The 11053-nt window shown below is 38.2% G+C and overlaps 1 pseudogene; it reads right to left on the reverse strand.

The window, feature by feature from the left end:
* Positions 1 to 767: 767 nt before the first annotated feature.
* LOC148008363 (uncharacterized) lies at positions 768 to 7944 on the reverse strand (annotated as a pseudogene).
* Between the last annotated feature and the right edge of the window lie 3109 nt (positions 7945 to 11053).

An 11053-nucleotide genomic window follows, 5' to 3' on the forward strand; every position in this document is an offset into this window, starting at 1 on the left:
AAGCATATGGCTTGGACATGATGGGAGTAGATCATCACTGTGGAGGGGTATGATCTAATAGGATATATGTATCAATTTTGCATTCAACCTGGCCATAGTACAAGCCCTCAACTGATTTTCCACCTCTAACAATTTTGTTATGCCAAAGGTCCTTCTGTGCTCTTGTTGTTTGATGCATTATTTCTGTGCCTTGACTACAATTGTGTCCTTGATGGACAACATGGAGCACAATACATCAGGTCTCCTTCATAAATTGCCATGTTATGATCCTGACTCATTGGTATGGCAAACATTCATTGTCCTCCACATCCTCTTTGTTGCAAGTGCTATTTGCTTGTACTTTCTCTATCAATGGCACAATGGAGACAGATTTCAATTCTTCTGTGTTATCTATTCTTGCATTTTCTCCACTACCCATTCACACATAGACCACAAAAGCACAAGAGCATTCCACAACACATAGCACATGGGTTGTTTGTTGAGTATCCTTCAACATAAGTGGGAGCCTGTAATATGATGACAGTCCCACAATAGGTTGTGCTACACATCATCCCTTGAAAGCAACTAGAAAACTTTCTAAGTGTTGCATCTATGTACTTCTCTTGTGGGCTGAAATGTTGCATTAAGAATAGGCCAACCATCTAGTTTTAGCTCCTCATGAGTGAGGGTTCTCTTTATGATAGCAACTGCACCATCATCCTCTCCTTTTCCATGTCTTGAGGTAGAGAAGTTATGCATTATATGCAAGCCGATTAGGTTGATAGTACCTTGCCACAAAATAGAAAGGTCGGCATGCCTTAAATTGAGAAACAACGCCATCGTCTGACCATAACCAATGATATTGCAAATGATGCCCTTTTTGTTTTAGTCACTTGTCATGAAGCATAAAACAATGTTGAACAAACAATGCACCATGGAGCTTGTCATTTGATATGTAAAAATTTAGTGTCTTCTCACACAACAACACCTATTGAGTTTCTCACATAAGAGATGTGCACCAATATGGTTGTTGGGGTAAAAGTTCTTTGGGCCTGCCCATGTACACTGTGACCACCCATTCTTTATTCATATATAATATGATAGTGCAATAAGGCTGTCAATTCAGTTGGACATCACCTACATTGTGTGTGCTCTTCTCTCCCACATCTTCCTCTTCTCCTTCTCCACTGCCATTGCATCCCCTTCAACTGGTATCAGAGCTTTATCGTGGAACTTGGCCCGGTACTACTTCAGCCCGGATTGAAGACCTAGAGCTTGGAGCTTCAATGCCAGCCATGGCTTCTTCCCCCCAAGGTAAGACTTCATCTCTCGCCTCTTCCCGATCCTCATAGGCTCTTTGTAGTTGTTCCTTGGTTTCATTGGGAAGCTTGTATGCCCCCATTTTTCCCCTTATCCTCAGCATAACTAGCAAGCCCAACAGTAGCAACCCACATTTTTTTGCACCTGTTTCAAAATCTAGCTCAAAAATCCCATTTTTTTTCATATCTCGGGCATCCGAAACCTGTCGATTTAGGCAAGATAAGAGTCTAACTTGGGGTTTTGGCATGCTCCGAATGGAATGGTGATGTCAAATATGACAAATTCTGATCACAAAATTTTCTCTAATAGATTTGAGTTGATTTATAACAAGAAAATGTCATGCTCTTAGCTTATGTGATGCTCTCGAGGCTTGGTATTTGATGAAATGATTTGGGGATGCTTGCCCAATGTTTTGAGATGCTTTGGGACTTGGTTTGAGCTTCCATAGCTCAATTTATGTAGGGATTTACTGCTGTACATTGTTCAGGAAACAAGGTTTTATCAGGGATGGCTTATGCATAATGCTCTTTGTTGACATTCAGGTGTCCTATTGGATGTATTGATTCTTGGTCATCATGGTTTATGCACGGATATGCTATTTGAGAGCTTTTGAGCCTTGATTGGGATGCAGACACTTCATTGTTGGTTGGCATTTCTGCTACCTTGGTTGACAAGTTATTTTACCTCCAGTTTGGTTATGCCTATGGTCTATGGGTGCTCTCGACTACTCGGGATGATATGCTGATGTATTTGGATGATGCCACTTTGATGTTTATGCTCCCGGATGCTTCATGAGCAAAGAATAGAGCTCAATTCTTGGTTCACTGTCATTTTCTTTGCAGCTGGCATTTCACTTGACAAGGTTTATGCCCCGTGCTACCCATTACGGGACCGATGTCTGATGTGGATGCTTTTGGGTTCGATTGCAGTATGGCAGATGTTTGGGCTTGAATCGACTTGCATTAGAGAATTTTGTGGAGCAATTTGCATTTGGTTGGCTTATCACTTATGCATCTTGGATGCTATTTGGTCCTTAATGCCCCAATTATGGATCTTGGATTTACTTGGATGCAGATACATGTTTGAGCAGTGCTTGCTCCATTGTCTTGGTAGTTGGTTATTGAGATTTCATTGCTCATTGATGCTTGGTTCTTTGAGCGTTACTCCTTGATCAATGGACTTCTTGATAGTGCTTGGGTTTAGCAGTTATGGCTTTGTTGCTTCTGTGTTGCCTAGCTTCTATGCTAGTTGGGTTGCTTTTGCCCATACAGGTTAGAGAGCAGTTGCTCTTGATGCTTACCCGGCTATGCACTTTGTCTACTATCATATACTTTATAGAGCCAATTATTTGGATGTTGTTGTACAAATACTTGGGCTTCTCTTGGAGCTTGACAATTGCAAGATCTTAAGCCACTTACTGGTCTTGCATTGACTTGGATGTTACTATGTGGTTTGATGTACTACAGAGTCATGTTTGCCATTATGGTTATGGGCTGATTTCATGGCTGAATACCATATGCTCTTTTGATAGATGTCTTGGCCTTTACAATATTGTGGTTGGTTATGTCATGCACTTAGATACGAGTCTTTTTCATGTGGGAGCTTCTGCATCCCTAGTTGATGCTTTGGTGCTTCCCTCTCCAGTGAGGATGGAAGAGTACTTGTAGTAGCATGCTTCTACCACTTGTGCTTCTACTAACAGTTGTCTTGATGAGCAGGTTCCCTATGTTGGGACAACTCTCGACTCCTTGAGCTCTGTGGATGCTATGGATAGCCCTATTCATGATGACTTGGATTCCTTGTCGTCTTCTACATGTTGTTTAGTTACAGATGTTGTATGCTTCCATTGTGGAAAGCTTGCGCATGCTAAAAGAAAATGTTTTTGACGGATTAGAGAGCAATAGAGATAGAGACGACGGACTTGACATGAGCAGAGAGTCAGAGATACAGGAGATGTAGTGTGTGTTACCACTGTTATTAGTGGTGAGGTACATGTTGTTACCCATGAGGATGCAGTTGAGCATGTACTCCTATCATCTAGTTTCCCTACAACATTCTTGCTTAGTGATACAACCTACGTCTCTTATTGGCTATTGGATTCTATGGCATCTTGTCATGTTACTCCACATAGGGCATGGTTCTCTACTTACAGGGAGTTTGATGGATGCATTTCTTTGGGCCTTGAGCAGACTTATGCTATTCTTGGTATAGGGGACATACACCTAGCTTTTCCTAATGGGACTTCTCTTATGATTAGGGTTGTTTTACATGTTCCCATGCTCAGTAAGGGCTTGATTTCTATCAGTCAGTTGCATGATGCAGGTTACTCTGTTTCTCTTCAGGATAGGTCATGGAAGATCTGTCGTGGTTGCTTGGTTCTGGCCAAAGGTTCTAGAGTTGGTTCTCATTACCCAGTGCATGTCTCTCATGTGGGAGATTCTATGGTTGCAGTTATCCGGATACCACATGCATTGTTATGGCATTATCACTTAGGCCATATGCACCACAGAGAGATGGAGATCTTGTCTCATTCAAACTCATTGCTGCCTCATATGTCACTTACAGATCTTGATGTTTGCCCTGATTATACTCTTGGTCCTTGCAGAGCCCCCTTGGCTTATGGTGATTGTATGAGGCATGCTTCTCTAGATCTTGTCCATTGTGCAGTATATGGACCTATGCCTTCCCAGTCACTTGGTGGAGCGTCGTACTTTGTGACCTTTGTTGATCATGCTACCCATCGTATTTGGGCTTTTCCCTTGGTGCAGATTGAGGATGCTGTAGTTATGCTTGACAGGTTTATGGATTCTGGTTGTAGCAGGCCTAGGGGATTGCAGATGGATTATGAGAGTCATGCTCTCTCTTCTAGCCTTCGAACCTCTTGTCAGCAGTATGGCATTGATTTTTTGTGCCCACAGTATTATGGGATTGCACATGGCATGTTCCTAACCTTACAGGCAAAGGTTGTTTCTATGCCTACCATAGCTGGGTTGTCTTATGGCTTTTGGGTTGAGGCCCTTATAATGGCAGTCTATTTGGTTAACAGGATGTCGTGCTTGACCTTGGATTGTATTATACCCCATGAGGCATGGAGTGGCATGCATCCCTCCTATGATTACTTGAGGATGTTTGGCTACCAGGCATTTGTACGTATGCCACATGAGCCTATGTCACATAGATGTATCCTCCTTGGTTATGGATATGGTGACTTTAAGGCATAAAAATTATGGGATTTGGATGCCCAGTAGGTCATACACAGACATCATGCTGTCTTCTATGAGGTGCAAACACCTCTCAGGCCTCTTGATGAGCGTTCACTATGCTTTATGGCTAATTTTACATTAGCTATTGTGCCATTACAACAAGCTATTTATGTTGAAAATGAGGCATTTATTGGCCTAGATGACGTAGTTATGCATAGCAGTTAGGGTCAAGATGTTGGTGGTCAATTGCTAGACCCCTTCCAGGCTCATGAGAGTCATTTTCTTGTAGTTTTGCACGCTGGACAACCAGCCATATGTTAGTCTTCCGCTTCGCCGAGGCCACATGTAGTCTTGAGACCCTGTTGGACGAGTGTTTGGGATGTTGGCTCTCTTTCAGTGATTGACTCTGGAGAGTTTGACTGCTATCCACAGTCTTGTATGCACCATGCTGATGCTATGTGTGACTCTGATGCTCTACAGCCATGCATTGATGAGTTGTGCTTGCTTCATGAGAAGCATTCTTGGATTGCTCCATTGTATAGAGCTACGGGATTGCTTATCTCTTGGATGTCATGGACTTGGGGATGCTTGACTCTTCTTCTGCAAAGGTTCTCGACACTTCTTGCACAGCTCACTTTTCGATTGGGCATTGGGTGAGATGTCATGATTCCTCACCTTGTCTTTTTTTTAATTTTCTTTGTTTTCACTCCCCAATCACATTGTCCTTTTAGTGGGAGGTTGTTGGGGTAAAAGGCCTCTGGGCCTGCCCATGTACACTGTGACCGCCCATTCTTTATTCATATATAATATGATAGTGCAATAAGGCTATCAGTTTAGTTGGACAGCACCTACATTGTGTGTGCTCTTCTCTCCCGCATCTTCCTCTTCTCCTTCTCCATTGCCGTTGCATCCCCTTCAATGGTTACCTAGGTTGACCACCAATGCATGGATTGAATCTCCTTTTTCATTTTAAATGATTAATTCTCTGCAAAATCAAAAATAGACACAAGAACATTGCTAGGAAACCTAATGAAGCAATCTTTGAATTATTGGACCTGCAACCTAAAGACAAAGTTATGCTTGATGAAACTTTTGAGATGATATGAAAAGAGACAAATTGAAGTGGCACTTTATATTCTTTCCACATCCAGATCCTTTCTCTTGTTCTCACTTATGTTATCACCAATTTGTCTAGTTCCCACATTCTTAAAGGCCTTCGTAGTCACCTCCCTATTTTCTGTTGCAATCTTGTCTAAGCAAAATGACAACTTGCTTACACCACATTCATGGCAATTTCCAAGCAAGCATTATTTTGCATAATATTCACAATCAATAGGCTCTGGGCACAACATGGATCCCCACAAAATACTTATGTGCTCACATACTGCCTGGTTTGTAGAACACTAACCTAAGTCATTCCTTGCACAATAAATGAAGCATACATATAGATGATATTTTTGGTGATGCCCAAACTTGTTTTGGTGCATCTGATTGAAAGCCTCTTTGAAATATATCGTCATGGCATGATATACACAACAACATATATACCCCTCTTTCAACTTCTGAACAAAGAATGGCTTTAGTGTCTCAAAGGATCTAAGTGATAGCATCATTCTAGGATAAGTGCTTTTGAATCTTTGGTAGAGCTCAACCTATCAAATGAAAATAGTCCAACTTAGAGCTCACACTTTCACAACAAAATAGCCCAAATATTTTTATGAAAACCCATGATTTCAAAATAGTACCAAAATTTGGTGGGAATCTATTACTATTCATAGAGTACTAGATTTTTGTATTGTTTTTGCCAAAGTGATGCTCCTCACCAAACTAGTACTATAGAGTACCAAACTAGGATAGAGTACCCATTTGGTATTATAGAATACCAAATTCAATTCAAGGCAAGGAGAAAATATTATTGTAGTACTAATGTTGGTACTATATAGAACCAATGCAACACAAAAAAGCACCAAATTGGCTACTGTGCATACAATTTGATATCAATGAAGATACTTTTGGTACTATTTGTTAGTCCTACTATTCAATTTAGCTTCATGTTTGATGCACATGCTTGGGTACTATACAAGGTACAGTGCAGCACCAAATCTGTTTTGCAGTACCAACTTTGGTACTTTATAGAACTAGTGCAACTCAAAAAAGTACCAACTTGGCTACTACACATTCACTTTGGTACTTGGTAAGGTACTTTTGGTATTGTATGTTACTCTTGCTATTCAAATCTACTTTGTATTTGAAGCATAATGCATGCTTGGATACTATGTAGGGTACAATTAATCACCAAATCTATTGTAGTACCAATTTTGATATATAGAACCACAAATAAGTACCAAATCTAGTATTGCACATATACTTTGTTACCAAAGTTGCTACTTTTGGTACTGTATATGACCACTATTGTTATTTGATTGAGCTTCAAATTTGGTGCTCAGTTTCATGCTTAGGTACTACACAAGGTGCCGAGAGAAACCTAACAACAATTGTACAAAAACCTCTACTATATGGAAAACTAGCAAATTTGAATGAAACATAGGGTTTGGTTCTAGAAAGGGGATACTTGATACCTGCAAAGTCCTTCTATTTAAGAGAAAAGCCAAGGTGCACTCTTGAGATTTTGGCACTATATGGAATGACTACTAAGCATCATTATATCCTGATTGGTACTCTAGAATGGCTTGGGTAGCATGTACCTAGTTTCTTTGATGACATATGGAGCAAGTGGCCTATATATGATAAGATACAAGCTTTGTTAATCCAATGATGTATAGAGTACTAATCTACAGTAGTAGCAGATTTGGTATTGGTCCAAAGGCTTTCCTACTATTTTAGAATGCACTCACAAACATAATTCCAAATCAAAATCCAGTTAATCAAAGATCACAAGAATAGCATGTTACTTGAGATTCATTGAGAAGATGTATGGATTTTTTGATAACACAATCTACATCAACAGATTTGGTACTAGTCCAAAGGCTTTCCTACTACTCTAGAATGCACTCACAAACATCATTCCAAATCAAAATCTAGGCAATCAAAGATCACAAGAATAACACATTACCTAAGATTCATCGAGAAAATGTATGGATTTTTTGATAACACATTTTCCCTCAATTATTTGCTTACATATATCCTTTTTGTTAGGTGAAACTCTTGTCTCCGATGTCCAAAAGACACAGACCAAATCTCTAGTTTCACATGTGATACTACTATTTCAAGCCAATTGTCTCTAACAAGCATTAAGTGGAAACACTCTCTCCTCATCTTTCATATCCAACCAAGTACTTGCTTTCACTATATTCCTTTAATGAACACCCAAGATAGTAGCAATTCTAGGTTCTCTTGACAAAAAGCTTGCTTGCTGTGAGTGGGGTACCTTGAGCTTAGTCCAGTGTGTTACAAATGTTGAAGACAAGACTCGTTTCAACATCTGAATTTCTCAACTTAGTGAATGTTTGATGATGCATGAGGTGCTCAAGAGTTTCTTGTTGTTCATTTATTGTAAGGCCTTTAGTCTACCTACACCAACACTGAGCCATAGCTAAGCATATATTCCTCCGTGATGTAGTTCTTCATAGTTGAGTTCTCATATAATGATTCTTTTCCTTGCTTTGTTTCTCGCACTTCCTTTCTACCCAATAGCTACAGATGTCTATGGTGTATAATAACTACAGAGACCAAGCATGTGAAAAACATGTCAAGCACTGCAACTCCCCTCACCCTCTATCCACATCATTGAGGTCCCATCCTTTTGTTATGAAATTTTTAAAAAGAAGTCACCTTTCCAATCCTTACAATATTTAATTCTTTTTGTCCTCTCTATTTTACCTTTAGGCCTTCTTTAAAAAACAGTTGGTTTTACACACACAAACTGCCAATCCAATATAGTGTTAAGGACACTCCTTTTCTACCACCAATCCTTGCTTTTAGTCTCATATTGGATTATTAATTCCTTATGGAAAAGAAAAAAAGCTATCTTTGAAGACAAATTTTTTTACAATATTGGATGGATATTAGGAGAGTCAAAATTTTGGATACATAAATATACTTTTTAAAACATGAATAGAGTTTATATACACTAAATTGTGTTTTTATGTGTAGCAAAGCCTTCATATTCATATATCTTATATTGTAAAAGAGCAAGAGCCCTTTGAAACTTATACTAGCCAAGGCACGGAAAAAGCATCTACACCATTCTTCTAGAGCACAAGACATAGAGATGAGCTACAAAAAGTACAGATGTTGTGGATAAGCAAGACTTCATTAGCATTAAGTTTTCTCCTAAGTAGCCAAAGAGGCTAAGGGCTTTTATATATAACATAGGCCAAGCTGTCTCTCTTGAGAAGTTGCTATATAATACATGGAAAAAATTTTCATCAATATTAGACAAGTAATGTCCAAGAGCATTGCCATTGGAAGAGCTACCACTCATTACTCTCTACTATCTCTAATTGGGAAAATTTGTATATGTAACAAAACTACAAATGTAATGGTAGACACAACTTTGTAGTTTCACGCAACCTAATATCACATATTGGTTTTCATCACCTTCAAGCATACTTAATCCAAACAAATTGTTGTGTCATTTGATATCTTTGAGTTGTACATAATCACTTTGTTCTCACCCAAAGTTAGAAAATCCAAATCTCTCAAGCAAAAAGGATCGACTTGTTCTTGTAAATTTTTTCTTATATATAAATGAGCTTTCAATTGGTATATAAAAAAAATCATTGGAATTGACTTGGATAAGAGGTCCTGCTAGGTTCTTGAACTCTACTAATTATAAGATGAAAAAATACCATATAAGCATTACAAAAGGGTTAGCTAGAATAGATAAATAACATATTAATTATTTGTTCTAAACTACCAAACCTCATAAAACTTAGATTTTTTCATTAAAAAACACTACATGATGTGGAGCTATGTGAAAACTTTCCTAGATTTTTTTGAACTATTTTCTATTTTTAAATATTATTACTATATTTTGAAGTAAAAAATGTAAAAACCATAAAAATATAAAAATTCTTAAAAAAAGTGATATAGGGATGATGTGACATGAGGGGACCCTTAAATAATATTGCTTTGTCATTCTTATACTTTTGGTCTCATAACACAAGAGACATTTTCAAAAATAATAAAATAGCTCAAAAATTCCAAAAGTTTTCCCATGGGATCCCAAAGTCATGTAATATTTTGAAAAGAAACTTAATTTTCATAACAAGTTTGGTATTTTAAAAAAATAATACACTTTAAATATTGCTATATAAGTGGACAATCATATAGCATGATATTTGCCCATCATCAATCCACGACCTCCCTATATCTCGTTGTTTGTGGTTTGTGCTTTTGTGCCTTTAGAGACCATACAACACAATATAGGGCTGCTGTAAGCTCATGACCCCCTTACATCATGACGTTTCATTGCTTGTGATTTTGTGCCTCCACAAGACCATAATGTGATGCAAAGCCCTCGTTATAGGGCCCCTATAAGCTCATGACCCCCTTACATTGTGTTGTTTCATTGCTTGTGATTTGGTGCCTCCAAGACCATATAATGCAACGTAAAGCCCTCATTATAGGCCCCCCTGTAAGCTCATGACTGCCTCACATTGTGTTGTTTCATTGCTTGTGAGTTTGTGCCTCCAAGACCATATAATGCAATGTAAAGCCCTCGTTAGCTCACGACTCCCTACATCACATTGTTTCATTGTGTTGAAGTGGTTGCTTTTGGGAAACACTATGGATGATAATTTACATTCCAAGAGTTACACTTCATTTATTGATGTTCCAAAAGTCTCTAAGCCCCACATATCCATAGTTGCAGGAAAAAGGAAGGAGCCCTCAACCCCTAAACCCATAGGAAATGGAAGAAGGCCTCAATCCCAAAGCATCAATTGATCCCTTGAGTGCCCAAGTTAGCCCAAGAGTATGATATTGTGCTTGATTTTATGTTATTCCAAATTTTCCATGACTTAGAGGAATATACTTTTGGGGAGCTTATCAAAAGAGGCTAAGTGAAATTATTAGTTAATTTAACTTCATATAAAGATTATAAAAGCTAATTTAGAGTGTTACATGTACAAAATTTCTTATCCAAGGGTAGCATTCATAAGGGTTGTTAAGGACATAAATCTTAGCTTGTCCAAATGATCTAGGAGTGAAAATCCTTTCAAAAAGTGGAAACTATTAGTTATATGTTGTTTACAGGGGGCAATAAAAGATTTTATCATTAACTTTCCTTATGTTGAAAGGTGAGTATAGCCTCGAAGTCTATAATAATCTTGGTTTTGCATTTTTAATGATTTATGGACTATTATTTTCCTTTGTAAGGGACATTAAAGCTTACATTTATATTGATATAGTTGGGAGGGAAGTTATTATCATAAATTCTTTTTCTAGAATACATGTCTAGGCCAAAATGTATAGTTCCAAATTTTCAAAAAACTAACAAAAGAACCAACTGGAAAGAAATCATTCATCTTTAAGAAAATGGTGGAAGAAGTCTTTGATCCAAACAAGACCCAAAAAGAAAAATTCGA

This window comes from Lygodium microphyllum, unplaced genomic scaffold, assembly GCF_053477565.2.
Source record: "Lygodium microphyllum isolate KBCC unplaced genomic scaffold, Lygodium_microphyllum_v1.1.10 scaffold_161, whole genome shotgun sequence".
NCBI lineage: Eukaryota > Viridiplantae > Streptophyta > Polypodiopsida > Schizaeales > Lygodiaceae > Lygodium > Lygodium microphyllum.